This window comes from Hippopotamus amphibius, chromosome 5 (assembly GCF_030028045.1).
Source record: "Hippopotamus amphibius kiboko isolate mHipAmp2 chromosome 5, mHipAmp2.hap2, whole genome shotgun sequence".
Classification (NCBI taxonomy): domain Eukaryota; kingdom Metazoa; phylum Chordata; class Mammalia; order Artiodactyla; family Hippopotamidae; genus Hippopotamus; species Hippopotamus amphibius.
The window spans coordinates 94415728-94432819 of NC_080190.1; the positions used below are offsets into that span (position 1 = coordinate 94415728).

At 51.7% G+C, this 17092-nt stretch overlaps 1 long non-coding RNA gene across 1 annotated transcript; it reads left to right on the forward strand.

Moving 5' to 3' along the window:
* The first annotated feature begins 501 nt into the window (after nt 1-501).
* LOC130853048 (uncharacterized) lies at nt 502-6188 on the forward strand. Its single transcript, XR_009053652.1, has 3 exons — nt 502-527; nt 851-983; nt 5614-6188. It is a non-coding gene; the product is annotated as an uncharacterized LOC130853048 (long non-coding RNA).
* Nucleotides 6189-17092: the final 10904 nt, after the last annotated feature.

Sequence of the window (17092 nt, forward strand, 5' to 3'; positions counted from 1 at the left end):
CGTGGGTCTTGTCAGAGAACTGGTGGAAGGACTGTGTTGAAGGGACACACAGATGTCTTAGGATGAAGACCCTTTGAGGATAAGGGAACCAAGGTGCAGCTGAAGAAGTCACGTTGCCTGAGGGAGGTGTCCTAGCCTGGCCGTCCTGTCCCCAGGGGCCTCCGGCTGCCTCGGGAAGGGCCGGCCCCAGTGTAAGTCATGCAGAAAGCAGTGACCCCTGAAGAGAGGGCGGGCGGGGTCGTCCAGGTCATTCCTGACACATGTCCCTCCCCCGACTCAGAGCCAGCGGCAGGAGGGGGGAAGCAGGCGTCTGACCGCAGGTGAGAAGCTCAACTCTGCGAGGGGCCTGCCTGGAGAGGCGAGCCAGCCCCAGGTGAGGGTGGGGCCTGGAAGGAGCTGCCCGAGGACAGACGCCCCGGGTGGGGCTGTGGGCGGTGCCCGGGGGTGGGGCCGGGCTGCGTCCTCGTCCCGGAGGCGGCCCGCCCTCCCAGCCTCGCCTCCACAGCCTACTGCAGGCACGGCCCAGGGTAAGTGCGGCGGTGAGTCCTTGCGACTCCACCGTGTGATTCCCTCCTGTGTCGGGACTGAAGGTGAACAGCAGGGCGGGCACAGCACACGGGCCTTAAAATACCCGTGGAGGGGGGCTCCCCCCACGCTTCTCTGGGTGGGGGCTTCCTCTGACCCAGACTCCTCTCCCTGGGGTGCCCTGCGCTTCCCGGTACCTTTTCTTGTCTGCAGGACACGTAAGGAAAACCTCTTAGCGAGTAATCTTCCTTTACAAACCCCGTGTGTGCTAGGTAGGGTTCCTTGACAGCTAGGTGAATTCCCCTTCCTTCTCTTTTTGGGGAAGGGGCAGCCTGGGACAGCCCCAGAGGACGGGAAACACTGCCCTTGTGGGGGCGGGGAGGGCACACGCGGCTGTTCAAGATTTAGAAGATTGGTGATCAAGTCTGGAGGCTTTGCTATCAATGGCGTATAAACAGGTAACTTGACAGAGTTGAAACTGGGGACCGAGGGCTTACGGGAATTCCAGGTAAGGTAATTCCCTTTGGGTGGAATGTCGTATGAATGTTCACAGCCACCTTCAAGAAGTTATCGCACCCTTGTAGTCTCCCTCCAAAGACAATAATTTCCAATCAGTAGAGCAGTGACTTAAAATATGACATATAAGTAAGTCATTAAAAGCTAGACCAAGACCACTGGCTGAAATGCACATTTCCTTAAGAAAATAGACTGGAAAAAATTTAAATAAAACACTTAACAGTCATTTTAATGTTTTAATTATTGGTTGGGTGCCAATTCTTTTTTACTAGACAAAAACTCAGCCATTAAAGACATGGCGCCAGGGCTGGGCCTGGACGCCGGCCAGCAAGTGTTTACAGGCACCGCCGGCCGGGCAGCGCCCCCAGGGTGGCCACGAGGTGCCTGGGCCTTGTCTGCGTTTGGAGCAGCGGCACAGGCTTGTCTCCGTTTTAGCTCCCCCCTCCCTCTTCCTCCCATGTGTGTGTGGAGTCCTCACCACATCAGAGCAAGACAGGCAAAGTCCTGCCTCCTTGGAGCTTACCTTCCGGAGAGTGAGAGAGACAATTATGGCAAGAAATAAATGATATGATCGCAGAGAGTGATTGACGCTCTGACGACAATGGGATGTAGAGAGAGTACCGGGAGCCTCCCTCAGGCAAGGGGTATGGGAATCATCCGGGTGGCATGTCCTGGAAGGCTTCAAGGTTGTCCAGGCTGCCCTTGAACAGGTGTGGTCTGCGTGAGGACACAGCCTCCCCAATTTCTCCCCGGCTCTTCCTGCTGCAGAGCCCGCTTCACTCCAGGGACAGGTGTGTCCTTTCCTAGGTGACGGCGGCCTCTGTAGGTTTCCTGTTTGTGAGGGGCTGCGCAGTCATCCCCCCGCGACGCTGAGGAGGCTGAGGCCCAGGGACACCGACTCCCACCCTGACCGCCGCGTCCACCTCTCACCGCAGGCCCTTCACCCTTCAGATTCCTGACGCCTGGTCACCGTGCCGTCGGGCGCTCCTCCTGTGCTGACGTGGGGTGACCATGAGGGACCGAGTGGGAGGAAAACCACGTCTAAGGGCCTGCAGATGTTCTCAGAGCCGTTACTCACCCCGGAATGGGGGCAGCTGGACCGGGTGGGGCGGGGGCGGGGTGGGGGGCGCGGGAGGCGGGTGGTGGGCAGATGGTGCTCCCAAGGTGACGTGGAGGGAAGCCGTGTGCAAATCTGGGACCTGAGTCAGCAGCTGTGGGATTCTGCCCCCTGTTCAGAGGACGGGCTGTGGTGACCCGCGGGCCTGTCTGATGAGCCGCGTGTGCTCTGGACCGGGCGGGGCTGGGGGCCTGCGGGATCTGCGCGTCTGGGTCCACCTGCGTCACGGAGTCTCGGGAATCGGGTGACTGACATTTCCAGGTCCAGCCCCTGACAAACAAGAGGCCCGTGACCCCCGCGAGCACCTGGACGTTTGCATCCTTCTCTTCTGTTAGGAAAGGTGGGGGTCATGTTGTCTCTGAACCACACACCGGGGCCGTGCCACACGGGATGATGATAAAACCTCACCTGGCGGGTGTGGTTCTTGTCCTGGGCCAGATACACTCTCACTCATCCAAGGGGATTTATCCAAAGGTTGTGTCAAACGTCCTCAAAACAATACTGGGGTGGGTGAGCAACTCATCTGATTTGAGGGGGGGCAATCTTGTAGCTGCTGCTTTGAGTTGAGTACACAGTGAAGTTGTTTTAGGGCATTTTACTTAAGAATGGAAATCTCGTGGAGGGTCACGCCTCACCCCCCACTCCCCCATCACTCAGGCGGAGGGTGTCCCTGTTCACAGCTGCTCACTCTGGGTGGGTTCTATACCCCTCCCCACGAAACGCACAGCCTTAATTATCAAGGGCAGCACCGAGGCTCGGCATATATGGACCAAACTAGCCAGGCCTTGTCAAGTCCGCGGGGAGGGGAGGCTTTCTTCTCCTGCTTATCTATTTGGTACTCTCTGCTCTTCAGGTGTCAGATTCTGGGGCATGAAAACACAATTTATAGGATCCATTTTGTGGGCAGGTGTTTTTAATCAACACTAGAGATTTCCATGTTTGTTCAGGGGCACTTCAGAGCTTTGCTTTGTCCACTTGGTTTTTTACTAGCGCAGCATGGGACATCTTTGGTCGGTCTCAATATTTTATGTAAGGAAGGTTTCGCAGCGCATAATGGCCTGAAAAAACCTAAAAGAGCCTCAATGCCTTTAAAAACAGCTTCCTAATATTATACGAAGACATATGAACTCTTTCAGTAAAGGTGTTTCAGGTAAGCAATTTCCTAATTTGTCTTCTCCCAAGTAATAATTTCAGACGAAGGTAAGTGAACTTATTTTTTGAACGCTGGGCTGTGAAGTACTCCAGTGATGGAAACTGAGGCCGTTAGACTAGGGACAGAAACGGGAGCTGGCGCCTGCCTGTTTAGGACACGGCTGTGAGGGGAACACACGCTGGGGTGGATGGAGGCCAGAAGGTCTCAGGTCCTGGTCACCATGCTTGGGGGGCCGGGGGCTGGCAGGGGACAGGTAGCAGCAACTGCTTGATGCCACATCTGGCTCAGGACACCATGAGGCATCCAATACGGCAGTTACTCCTGGGACCCGAGTGGAAGGCCCACCACTTCTGGGGCTTCCCTTTGGTTATTCAGTTCCAGAGTTCTTTCCCCTTTTCTTGGTTTAACTTTTAAATTCTATTTTTTTTTATTACAAGTAATAATTCCTCATAACAAGTTTAGATTATGTATTCATTCATCACATTAAAAAAAAGAATTCAGAATTCTTTGCCAGGCAAGGCATGTTTGTATTTTATAGTTTTGTGATTGTGGCAGAAAACACGCAACACTAAATTTGCCGTCTTAACCATTTTTAACTGTACGGTCAGCAGTGTTAAGTACATTGACAATATTGTGCTACAGGTCTCCACAACTTTTTCATCTTGCAAAACCGAAACCCTGCCCCACTAAACACTTACTTCTCTCCCCCACCCTCACCCCACCGTTCTACTTTCTGTTCCTATGAACTGGCCACTTTAGAGACTTCACATGAACGGAGATGTAGAGCAATTGTCCTTTTGTGTTTGTGAAACACCGAGCATAATGTCCTCAAGCTTCACCCACGTTTTGTGTGTCAGAATCTCCTTGCTTTTTAAGGCTGAGTAATACTCCGTTGTGTGTTCAGACCACATTTCTTTTATCCACTGCCTCCACCCACCTCGTGATGGGCACAGGTGTGCAGGTACCTCTGTAGGAGTCAGGTGGCTGAGAAGCCTCAGTGTGCGCTGGGGTCAGTTTTGTCTGTGGACCGTTTCCGTGCCCTTTCAGTTCAGTTAGGTCTTATTAACAAAAAGTTCGGCCCCTAAAAAACATTTTGTGCTGAGTGGTCAGTCTAGGTCACCTAGATGCTTTCCCCAAACAGATGAAATCAAGGAAGCTGTGCTTGAGGAGCAGAGCGTGAGGACCAGTGCTGACTCTGAGCGTAGGGTGGAGGGCCTGGCCTGGCGGCTGTGACCTGAGGGCAGGGCGTGGGCCTCCACTCATAGCCACATCTCATTGGTGGCATCAGGCATTTGCCTGTTCACCGCCCACGGGCATCTTGCTCTGGTGCTACTGGGTTTCCCTGGGGCCTCCAGTAACAAGTGTGGTGTTACCCCTACCAGCTGGTGGTCTGCCTTCGGCAATGCCTGGGGATTTACTCTGGGCTTGCGTTTTGCTTGTAAACACTGACCACGCCAAGGGGCTCTTCTCACTTAGAGAGGATGTGTTTACTCAGGTAGCTGGGTGGCGTGTGCTGGACGCTTGCCTGTCCTGAGTCCCTGGAGCTCAGCTCAGCTGGCTTGTTCCTGGGTTTCATGTTGTGGTTGTCTGAATATTACGTTGCTTATTACAGCAGAATTAAGATGTGTCTAAATGTTCGCAAAGTGCATTTTGGAAGTTTTGGGTAGGAGAGGGACTTTTCTGTTTCTTTGTGTAATTTAATATTTTTAAGGCCATGTGGTCTTGGGGTAGAAATGGTCACATGGAGAGAAGCTCAGGGATGTTTCCTATCTGTTTTCCACACAGTTACAGCGTGGGTTCTAGTTCATCCCAGATTCCCCAGCTGTTTCTGGGAGTCTCTGGGATTGCCCCCGGGGGCTGGGGTGCTGTGCTCTGAGCTGTGGAGCTGTCATTTCCTGTTTCCTGCTCTGGTTTAGGGGGTTCCTCCCACGGCCTCCAGAGCAGTTGGGGCCCTGATGTCCCTTGCCTGGGGTGTCTCTGGGACCCCCCCATCCAGCCTGCTCCTGACAGTTGTGGCCCACGTGCCACGTGTAATATTAAAGTTATAAATCAAACCAACAGATAGGTACCAAGTGTACAGGTTCTATTGTTTTAAACTGGTAAATGTCTTCATAATGACAAAATAAAAATGTATGTAAAGCTACAGTTTTTATAACACTGAAGGCAAAATATCAAGGATGAATTTAACTATTATTCCATATATATGTGTGTTCTGTAGATGTTTGAATGAATAATAAAATAAAATATACATAATTAATATATATTTATCACATAAAATTTATTTTCTCTTGCTTTATTTCAGAAAAACCACAAATTATATAGAGGTAATAAAGATTTTTACAAAATTTGTGTTCAAACAGTAATGCTTTAGGGACTTCCCAGGTGGTGCAGTGGTTAAGAATCTGCCTGCCAATGCAGGGGACACGGGTTTGCGCCCTGATCCAGGAAGATCCCACATGCCACGGAGCAACTAAGCCCATGTGCCACAACTATTGAGCCCATGTGCTGTAACTACTGAAGCCTATGCACCTAGAGCCTGTGCTCCACAGCAAAAGAAGCCATCACAATGAGGAGCCCACACACCACAATGAAGAGTAGCCCCCGCTCACTGCAACTAGAAAACGCCCATGTGCAGCAACAAAGACCCAGTGCAGCCAACGAATAAATAAATTTATTCAAAAAACCCACAATTAACATGATATTTAAAAAAAAGTAATGCTTTAAGTGATTAAAGTGGAAATATTTTATGAAAATATAAATTAAAACAAGTGTAAAATTATTAAAAATTAATATTTTCATGTTTTTGAAAATTATTTTTCTTTTAAAATATTAAAACTTAAATGCAAATTTTAAAAATACATATTCATCTTAAATAAAAGTTATTGAAATAAAGCTGAACATTTATATTTAATTTAAAAAAGCCTGATGATAGCTTACGTAATTTTTATCATATTTGTATTTTTATGAACATAAAACACCTTGTGTTTCTAGCATTAAATGTCATCTCGTTGACTGTATAAAGAATCGGTATTGGGACTTTCTAGGTGGCACAGTGGTTGGGAGTCCGCCTGCTAATGCAGGGAACGCGGGTTCGAGCCCTGCCCTGGGAAGATTCCACATGCTGTGGAGCAGGTAAGTCCGTGTGCCACAACTGTTGAGCCTGTGCTCTGGAGCCTGTGAGCCACAACTATTAAGCCCATGTGCTGCAACTATTGAAGCCCACGCGCCTAGGGCCCCCTGCTCCACAGCAGGAGAAGCCACTACAGTGTGGAGCCTGCACACCACAATGAAGAGTAGCCGCAGCTCGCAGCAACTAGAGGAGGCCCGTGTGCAGCAACGAAGACCCAACGCATTCAATAAATAAATAAAATAAACAAATTTATAAAAAAAACAAAAAAAAGAATCGGTATTATGCTTTGTATCTGCTGTGTCTAGACCAGCATCCACAGGTTTGCCAGTGATGTTCATGGTTTAAGGTTGCGAGCTGTTTCCCAGCCACGGGGGTGGGTACCGAGCTGGTGTGCGGACCCTTGGATCCGTGAACAGACACCCCAAGAAAAGCAGGAGCTGGGGCTCTTGGCGACCTGGGTGCCGAGGCGCATCTCTGTTATGCAAGCGTCTGCTGCGTTTATGTGGAGGCGGGATTGAAAAGGTAGGCTAACTGTCCACACACGTGTGTAGACTGTTCTCCCTGGGACGTGTCCCCCCGTGTGCAGGGCAGCAGCGGTGCCAGCTGAGCGCAGCGATTCAACCCACGAGCCGTTCGCGGCCGCCCTTCGTGCTGAGGGCCTGGAGGGCCTGGCGGTGCGGGTTCCAGGGCATCGCGTGAAGGACATGCCCTGGCGCCGCATCCTTCTTCAGCTGTTTGCTGTTTAAGGCGGGCGCGGTCGGGCGCAGGCCCCCTCTTGCCTGGTCCAGCTCCTGCGCTGCGGGTCTGAGGCTGTGCCAAAGTGGGGGAGTTTCTCCTTGACTCGTGTCTCATTCCTTTCTAAACCAGGGTGAGCGCGTGCCCTGGATGTCCGGAGGAAGTCAGGCGGAACAGCGTTCCTTCTTCTTGGTCTGGTTTCATTCCTCTCTTCCTGGGATCAGGCACGAGTAGCGGGCATCCCTGTTTTGTCTGTACTCAAGGAAACCTCACCTTGGACCTGTGCTCACTGCACGTGGGCCACACCTGTGGACCTTGACTCTCCCCTCTGTTATGAAGAAATCTTTCTTAGGAGACTTGACCCCTCATGCAAATCCCCCCCAGTGGGCGCCTCCACCTGTCTTCCAGAAATACCCTAGCCACCCACCCTACGGCTGCCTGGTGTGTGTGCCACAGCACATTTATGTGCTGTTAAGCGTATGGAAACAAGAACGCACCAAAATCCGCAGTGTGGCGTCCATGGACTATCTCTTTAATAAAATTCATTCGAATTCATAGCTTTGGGGAGATTTTTGTTGCCTTTTTTTCCTAGTGAAAGGAACTTTACATTCAGTATTAGCACAGTAATAGAGCACATTAATGCGCTATTTTATTTAACTTTCATGTTATCTCTACAAGATAGTTGTTGCTTTTTCCATTTTTTTTTTCAGATGAGAAACAGAGTTTTATAGAAATTAAGTAATTTGCTGTTAGCAAGTGCCAACATCAGTATTTGAATACTGGTCTATTTGATTTCAAAGCCTTTGTTTTTTCTGATAAACTATCTCCTGGTTTTCACTGCCATAAGTAAAATTCCACTTAAAAATTTAAACGGGGACCAAAATTATTTCTTCTGATGGAATGTGAGGAATGGATGAGTCCATCTATAATGATCACCTTTGAGCCTCAGTGCTTCTGGCACCTGCAAGGCCATCAACACCTGCTGGCTGCTTTCCCTGGGGAGATTTTTATTTTATTTTATTTTATTTTTTTCTCTCCCTGGGGAGATTTCATGGCTTGGGAACCTTAGTTTATGGTTCATTAAAAGCCAGAATAGCTATAACACAGGACTCTGATTATGGGATGGATGCTGGTGAGAACATTAAGAGGGCAGGACAGAAGACTGGGAGTACAAGATGATTGATCCTGAGTCTTTTAAAGCTCTCAGTAGAGACTTGCAGATGAAGGAAGCCGGTGGAGACATAAAACATGCTGGACGAGACCATCTGAAAGGCAGTGTGATGAAAATGCCATCGGCCAAAGTAATATCAATACATTGCCAACTTCTGTACATCCTTTCAAAAGGTCACTATACTAGAGGAAGTTCAAGAAATGTGAATGAAAGTGGTAAAATAAAAACAAGAACTGGGAGAGGGGTTAATACTAGCCAGATGCTGCCTGAGAAGCTCTGGGGCTCTTGCTCCAGGACAGAAGCATGGAAAGAAACAAACTGTCTCAACCAGCTTTGTTAGGGCTGGAAGACAGCCAGTTTACAGTCACCCGCAAACGCCCAGTCAAGAAAAAGCCATATTCAAAGTGGCTGGAAAGTTCTGTGGCATTCTTACTACTCTCACCCCCTCCTTCCCTGGAGTGGTGGCAGGTGTGAAGCCATGGAAGCCAGTTCCCAGGTCCCTCCCTTAAACTGGAGGGAGCAGAGCAGACCTTATTGGGAAATTACTGTCTGTCTATTCTAAACTGCCTGGGGGATACTTACAAGATAAGTGCAAGGTGCTCACCTGTTTTGCCTAACTCAGAACTTAGAAGGAAAAGCTATGGGCAGTGCCCCAACGGCTACACAGACTCACAGATGCCCAGGGCGAGACATACAGTTGACAATCTAGGGCCGGAGGACAAGCTGGGGTGAGACTCTGGGAATTAGGGTGTTCAAAACAGCTGTGTATGTAGGAGAACTAGGAATCCAAATGCATACCTCGGCCAGATGCATGCTCAGAAAAGACACAAGAAGACATTAAGCCTTTACCTTGGGCTGATTCCCAGGCTCAAGTGAGCCTAAGTGAGTGTTGAAGCAATTCCCCAGAAGGAGCCAACTGGTAAAGACTGGGAGAGCGCCTGACATTCAGGGTGACTCTGTCACATCAACCAAACACAGCGAAAAGGACACTCAAGTGATCACATGGGACAGAGACTTGTCTTTGCAAAAATATTTCAGGAAAATCTCAAAACTAATGGCCTACTACAACAATCAACAAACAGATGAGTCCTGGAGAACACTGGACTCCCTAGACAAAAAGTTAAAAACAACTCTCCTAAATGTGCTCAAAGACCTTAGTGGAAAACGTGGAAAAAGAGTGGAAAGAAATCAGGAAAATGACGTATGAACAAAATGAACATATACACAAAGAAGCAGAAATTATAAAAAGGACCAAACAGAAATACTGGAGGTAAAAAGTACAATAAATGAAATGAAAAATTTGCTACAGGAGTTCAGTAGTAGATTTGAGCAGGCAGAGAATCAGTGAACTTGAAATAGGACAATTGAAATTACGGAGTCTGAGGAAGAGGCAGAAAAAAGAACTTAAAAAAGTGAACAGAATCATGACGTATAAAGATATAATTTGTGACATCAGTAACGTGGAACCGTGTAGGAGCAGAGTTCTATGTGATTGAAGTTGATATCATTTCAAATTCCGGTATTATATGTAATCCTGATGGTAACCACAAAGAAAACATTTATAACATATACACAAAAGGAACTGAGAAAAGAATCAAAATGTCCCTGCAAAGGGACATAAAAGGCAGTAATGGAGGAAATGGGGGACAAAAGTGACATGAAATATATAGAAACAAGTGGCAGAAATCTTTCCTTATGTGCAATTTCTTTAACTTTAAATGGATTAAACTCTCCACAACGAAAAGACAGAGATTGGTGGAAGGGATTAAAAACAAAACCAGGGGCTTCCCTGGTGGTGCAGTGGTTAAGAATCCGCCTGCCAATGCAGGGGACACAGGTTTGAGCCCTGCTTCAGGAAGATTCCCACGTGCCGTGGAGCAACTAAGCCTGTGTGCCACAACTACTGAAGCCCATGTGCCTAGAGCCCGTGCTCTGCAACAAGAGAAGCCAAGGCAATGAGAGCCTCCGCTCACTGCAACTGAAAAAAGCCTGCACGCAGCAACAAAGACCCAACACAGCCAATAAATAAATAATAAATTAAAAACAAAGCAAAACAACCCCCCCCCCCCAAAACGTGATGCAACTTTGTGCCCCATTCCTGAGACTCGCTTTGGCTCTAAGGCCACATATAGGTTAAATGTGTGGTCAGGTCGTGGTGAAAAGACTCATCCCCTTGTTCTCTCCCTCTGATTTACAGCTATCTGGACACAGACCTGAGCCTCACCCGCGTATGACCCAGGACACCTGGGAGTTGTGCAAAAACCCACCTGTGCAAATGAGAGCCAGCAGACAGGCCTCAGCGGGGCTGGGGGTACAAGGGGGTCGGTAGCCTGCCCACCCCCACATGCCGTGATGGGAGAGGCAACTTCGGGGTGCAAAACTGGCAGGTACCCGTGGCTGACAGTGCGCGGGGTCCAGCCCGCCCATGGGACATCCGGATGCCGTAGGGGCAGAGATGGGCTTTGAGGAAGAGCAGGCGGAGGCGCTCCCCGTCAGCCCCGCTCCGGGAGGCACTGCAAGGTGTCAGCGGGGACGTCTCTGACCGAGACGGTGGGCCGTCGTGAGCGCCCGTCCGGCTGACCCAGCGGCGCGGGTACAGCCTGGGGACCTGTCTCTGCAGCAGCCCGGGGTATCTGAGGCGGGGTTGTGATGGGGGAGCGGGCGCACCGAAGGGCTGCGGCTCCGCCCTCTGCTCCGGGATTCCTGCAGCAGGTGCGCCCGCCGCACCTCCGGGAGGCCCTACCCGAGGACCCCTGCCCGCGACCCTGGGGACCCGCAGCCGGGCGCCAAGCCCGCCCCGCCCAGAGCTCCAAGCGCGCCCCTGCCCCGCGCACCCCCGCTCCGCAGCGCCACCTCCTGGCACCGAGGAAACGGTGCTAAGCGTCGGCTTGTTGAGCGAAAAGCACGAGAGAGGAGTTCTCACCCAGGGAAGGTGCTGCTACTTCAAATGTGAAAGGAGCACACGTTGTCAAACACTGGTAAAAGTCAAGAACATGTGGTATTAGAAAAAGAAAATAATTTTTCAGCAACTGAACTGCAAGAAAGGGTTACACTTTGCAATCTAACTGGTAAAGAATTCAAAATAGCTGTTAAGAAATTCCATCAGCTACAAGAAAACTGAGAAAGGCAGCTCAACGAACTCACAAATCAAAGTAACAGAGGGTATCTTTACCACAGACATCGGAATTATAAAAAAGAAACAAACAGAGATTCTGGAGCCGAGGAGTTCAGGGAATGAGAGGAGGCGTGCGATAGAGAATTAGAAACAGAGCAAACCAGGCGGAAGAAAGCACGGTAACTTGGAGGGTAGGGAAAGAGAAATAATTCAGTTAGAATAGAGCACGGAGATGTACAAAAGTGAACAAACCTTATGAGAGCTACCAGATTGGCTCAGAAAGAAATACGATAATAACTGGTGCGCCAGAGAAGGGGGGAAAGAGACAGAGTTTATTTAAAGAAGTGACAGCTGAGAACTTCCCAAACCTGGGAAGGAATTAGAGGTACAAGTCCACTAAGCTAATAGAACACCTTATCTTCTCAATACAAAAAGACCTTCTCCCAGACACATTCTAGTGAAACTGTCAAAAAAATCAGTGATAAAGAAAGGATCTTAAAGGCAGCCAGTGGAAAAAAGAAAGTAACCTACAAACAAGCCCCTGTTAGGCCACCAGCAGATTTCTCAGCAGAAACCCTACAGGCCGGGAGACAGTGAAAGACAAAAGTTGCTAACCAAGAATACTTTATCAAACAAAGTTATTTTTCAGATATGAAGGAGAAATAAGGGTTTTCCCAGAAGAACAAAATCTGAGGGAGTTCAGCACCATTAGACCTGCCCTGCAAGACAGGCTGAAAGGAGTTCTTTCAGCTGAAATGAAAAGACACTGATCAGTGATATAAGAACATACGAAAGTACACAACACCTTAGGATAGGTGAAGAACAGACATCAGAATTAGAAAACTGTAATTCTATGTTAGAACGGTGTGTTAACCACTCAACTATTATATAAAGATTTTAAAAAAGCATGAAAGTTAACTATGGCTACTATAATTTGTTAATGAATTCCCAGCATAAAAAGATCTAAGTCGTGACATCAAAATATATAAAAGAAGAGTAAAAGGGTGGAGCCGCTATAGGTGAGTGAAGGTGAATTGCCATCAGCGCAAAGTAGACAGTTTTACCCATGAGATGCTTTACGTGATCCCTATGGGAACCACAGAGCCAGGCCCGCCGAGGTTCCCCAGGGGGCCACCTCCGGGTCCTGCCTGACGGCCCCTTGTCCCCTCAGATGGACCCACGAACAGACCCGCAGATGGACCGTGCTGCTGGGGCAGAGCTACAGCTGGGAGCCTCGTGGGCGCTTCCTGTCTGCCCCACGCCGTCCCCTTCCTAGTGAGAAGCACCCCTGGGCTACGGCCTTGGCAGGATGGTGGTGGGGCAGCTGGCAGTGCCTGGGGCCTCCTGATCCAGGGGCTCTGGGTCTGTCTCCACCTGCTTCGGGGCAGTGGTGAGAGCCGTGTAAGCGGGGACAGGACAGTCTCAGTCAGCTGCACAGCACCCCCCCCCCAATATTCCAGCCACACAGAGCAGGCCGGAAAGGGCCCTCTGCCCTCCTCCGGCACGGTCACCCCACCTTGGTTGCGGGTGCTGGGCTTGGTGCTGGGCTCTACCTGCATAGGAATGGCCATAGGAAATGACCAAGTACAAAGCTGGACCCTGGAGCCCTGGGCCACACGTTTGCACTTGTCACCTTCTGAGCAGCTCCTAATTCCCGCGTTCTTGGGCTCGCTGTTTGCCTTTCAGTTGCTGTTGTGTGGGGGGGTGGGGAGGGGGTAGGATACTGAGTTTAGGGTCAGTGCTGTCAGTCCGCCTTGCTGGCAGATGCGTGCATGTGTGGATACACAGTGCGCACGTGTGTGCAGAGTTTCCCCAAGTGCCTGTGCGCACACACACGTGGCCGTGGGCGCATTGTGTGAATAGCCTTCAATCTGTAGCGTCCTTGCGGCCGCAGATCTGCTGGCAGGCGCGGGGTCCACAGCTTCTGAGCCACCTTTGATCACCCCTATCGCCCCAGGCCTCTGAGCTCCGCGTGTCCATGCTAGGTGCTCGGTGCTGGGAGGCGCCAGGACACTCGGTCGTTCTGGCAAGGGATGGGGGCGGGGATGGCGCGCTGAGGACGGGGAGGTAGCGGCCGGGTCTCACGTTGGACCCAGCCCGGGTCTTTCGGGGCCGATATCAGAGTGAGCTTCGCCGGTCGCGGGCTCGTCGGAGGCCCGGGGAAGGATGAAGACTTTCCCCAGCGGCAAGACCACGCGCCTGAGAGATGGCTGGTCGCGTCCCAGGTTCAGGCTCCGAGACCCGTGCCGGGCGCGGTTGTGGCTGTAGCTGAAAGCCTGACACGTGTATAGAACTTGTGGAACTGATGCAGGTTCCGTGTCTGGCTGCTGAGGCCTCAAAACAGGCAGGTTTCCCCTATCAGCTGATGTGGCGCTTCCTGAAAGTAACAGAAGTTCAGTCAACACGCTGGGACGGCGTCTGTTTTCCCCTTTTCTCAAGACGTCCAGAGAGAGGCAGACTGGGGCTGGTGCGGACACAGCATCCTCTGGTCCTCTCCCATCAGTGTGCGGTTTTTGTCCCAGGTACAAGGATGCCAGCTCCTATCCAGACATCCCTCCTGTGCTCCAGGCAGGAGGCGGGGGGCAGGAGGTGTCTGCCAGCCTGGTCCCCCTTTGCTCAGGAAAACGATATGCCAGCGGCTGAAAATCTTTGCTGACCTCAGTGGGCCAGGCTGGGGGCTCCATAGGGCAGGGGGACAGGGCTCTGAGATGAGCAGGTGGGACTGCTTTGGCAGAGACCAGGGTGACCATAGCCCCTGGTCCAGAGAAGGGGAGGTGGACACAGCTTCGGAGGCTGGCGACTATTCCTGAGGCTCTAAGAAACACAAAATACAGACATAAAGTTATTCGGTTTTCCTTTCAGCACCACCCAGAGGTGGAGATGATATCGTTAAATGCATGGCCTTAAAGGTTTCCAGGTGAAAATGTGTTTCGACAAGAAGACGGAGGTTTGGGAAGTGTTATTGACTCTGTCACTGCTGGTCACTGAGCAGCCAGACCAGATCTGAACCAGGTCTTCAGATTCTGAATTCAGGCCCCATGCTCATGCCAGGTGCCTCCCGCTTCAGTGCAGCCCCGTCTTGTTCTCGTCTGCATTTCATCCTTTAGGACTGGGAATTTGGAGCAGTGTTGAGAGAGAAAATGGCAAAAAAGGAGGGCATTTTGTACCTCAGCACAGTTCATCCCGAGGAGGAGGAGCTCAGGAAGAGGCTGCCCTCCTCGCCCTGGTCCTCCCTGCCCAGCAGACTCCTCCACTAGGCTTCCCCCTGAGCCCCCGGCCCCACTGCCTTCATCTTCACATGTTTTGCTCCTTTTGAAAAAATACTCATTGTTCATTATAAAACATATTTTGCACGCTGTGCATATTTTTTGTATCTGTCTATAGAGAAGGTCAGATAAAGAAGTCAAAGTTAGACGAGATCCAATTGTTTAGAAATCATCCCTGTTAATTTGTTGACTGAACACTATTCTAGAATCTTCTTGTGTGTACATGAAATATGCAAAGACAGACAGATAGTTATTTACATAAGTAAGGTCGTATTGTATTAGGTCTTGTGATCTAGGTTTTCATGCATGGATGTGGTGTGGACCTCTATCCGCGTCCATGAACCAGCTCTGCACCCTTAGCTTCTGGTGGTCGGGGGCCGAGCTGCCCGCTGCATGGACCGGATCCGCACACACGATCCTGGCTCCCCTGGGTTCACCGTGGGTGGGCACCACATGGGGGTGGGGACCATGCGGGGGTGGGCAGGGCAGCCACTCGCAGTAGCCTGAGGACAGAGGTCTTCATGGCAGCGTGGGAACGCCGAGTGCTGACCACACTGTTTAGCTTTCCCTCCAGGGAGGCCGAGGGCCATGGCCCTAAAGTAAATGGAAGAGCCCGGAGTTTAGAAAATATGACAGTGTTGAAAACTCAAAGCTGGATCACACAGAAGCATCCCTCAGAAGAGAGTGTTGGGACGAGGGACAGTGTATACATTTCCTCGGCGGTTTACGGTTTGGAGTCCTCCCGAGTCTGACTCGGGGCCGCTGGCCAGGGGTCAGGGGTGCCCTGGGCAGCACTATAGGGACGGGGACTCAGCTGACCAGTGTGAGGGGCGTGTCAGGCCCTGAGAACCTGTGTTCACGCTTCTGCTTCTGTTCGGTGTTGGTTGCAGGCTGACGTCCGTGCCGTATGTGGACCTGGGGACCCTGACATTGACACGCAATACATCCCTGCTTTTCCTGTGGGTTGAGAATCCTCTGCAGACACGGTGCAGGACTTGGTTCACAGAGGCCAGGGCAGGCACGGGGAGGCGGGGGGACAGCCGACCAAGGAGCTTTCTCCCTCCCCCGGCAGCAGGGGAGAGTCTGCAGCTCAGGGACCCCCTTGCCTGGGCTGTGGGATGTGGGGGTGTTCTGGGTGAAAAGGAAGCGGGTTGTTGCCTGAAAGCCCTTGTTTATACGCATTTCTAGTCAAGGGCTTTTGGGAGAAAGGGTCTGAGTCCCTGGAGCTCACTTAGTTTGGTGTGGTTTCTTTTTTCATTCTGGTGAAGTTTTAGTGTCATTTCCTATTTGTAACTGTGTATTGTTTTTCTTAATGAAGGGCCCCCACCTGCCTAAGAATCTGACCCCACAGAACCTGGAGCCCAGTGGCACAAGATGTTTGACCAGTGTCATCCGTGGTTGCTGCCTTGGTGCCTCTTGGGCCCCTTGGGTCCAGCGTGGGGTCCAGCGCTGGTGGGGTTCAGCGCTGGTGGGGTGCAGTGTGGGGTGCTGCACGGGATGCAGTGTGGGGTCCAGCACTGGTGGGGTCCAGTGTGGGGTGCAGCATGGGGTGCAGTGTGGTGGGGTCCAGCGTGGGGTGAAGTGTGGGGTCCAGTGTGGGGTCCAGCATGGGGTGCAGTGTGGGGTCCAGCACTGGCGGGGTCCAGAATGGGGTGCAGCATGGGGTGCAGTGTGGGGTCCAGCATGGGGTGTAGTGCGGGGTCCAGTGTGGGGTCCAGCACTGGTGGGGTCCAATGTGGTGTGCAGTGCAGGGTGCAGTGTGGGGTCCAGCGTGGGGTCCAGCACTGGTGGCGTCCAGCACTGGTGGGGGCCAGTGTGGGGTCCAACATGGGGTGTAGCATGGGGTGCAGTGTGGGGTCAAGCATGGGGTGTAGCATGGGGTGCAGTGTGGGGTCCAATGTGGGGTGCAGTGTGGGGTCCAGTGCTGGTGGGGTCCAGTGTGGGACCCAGCATGGGGTGCAGCATGGGGTGCAGTGTGGGGTCCAGTGTGGGGTCTGGCACTGGTGCAGTCGAGTGTGGAGTCCAGTGTGGGGTGCAGTGTGGGGTCCAGCACTGGTGGGGTCCACTGTGGGGTCCAGCATGGGGTGCAGCATGGGGTGCAGTGTGGGGTCCAGCATGGGGTTCAGTGCAGGGTCCAGTGTGATTCTAGAGCTGGTGGGGTCCAGGGTGGGGTCCAGCATGGGGTGAACCATGGCATGTAGTGTGGGTTCCAGCACTGGTGGGGTCCCGTGTGGGGTCCCGCATGGGGTGCAGTGTGGGGTCCAGCATGGGGTGCAGTGTGGGGTCCACCATGGGGTGCAGTGTGTGGTCCAGTGTGGGGTCCAGCACCAGGAGGTCCAGTGTGGGGTCCAGCACTGGTGGGGT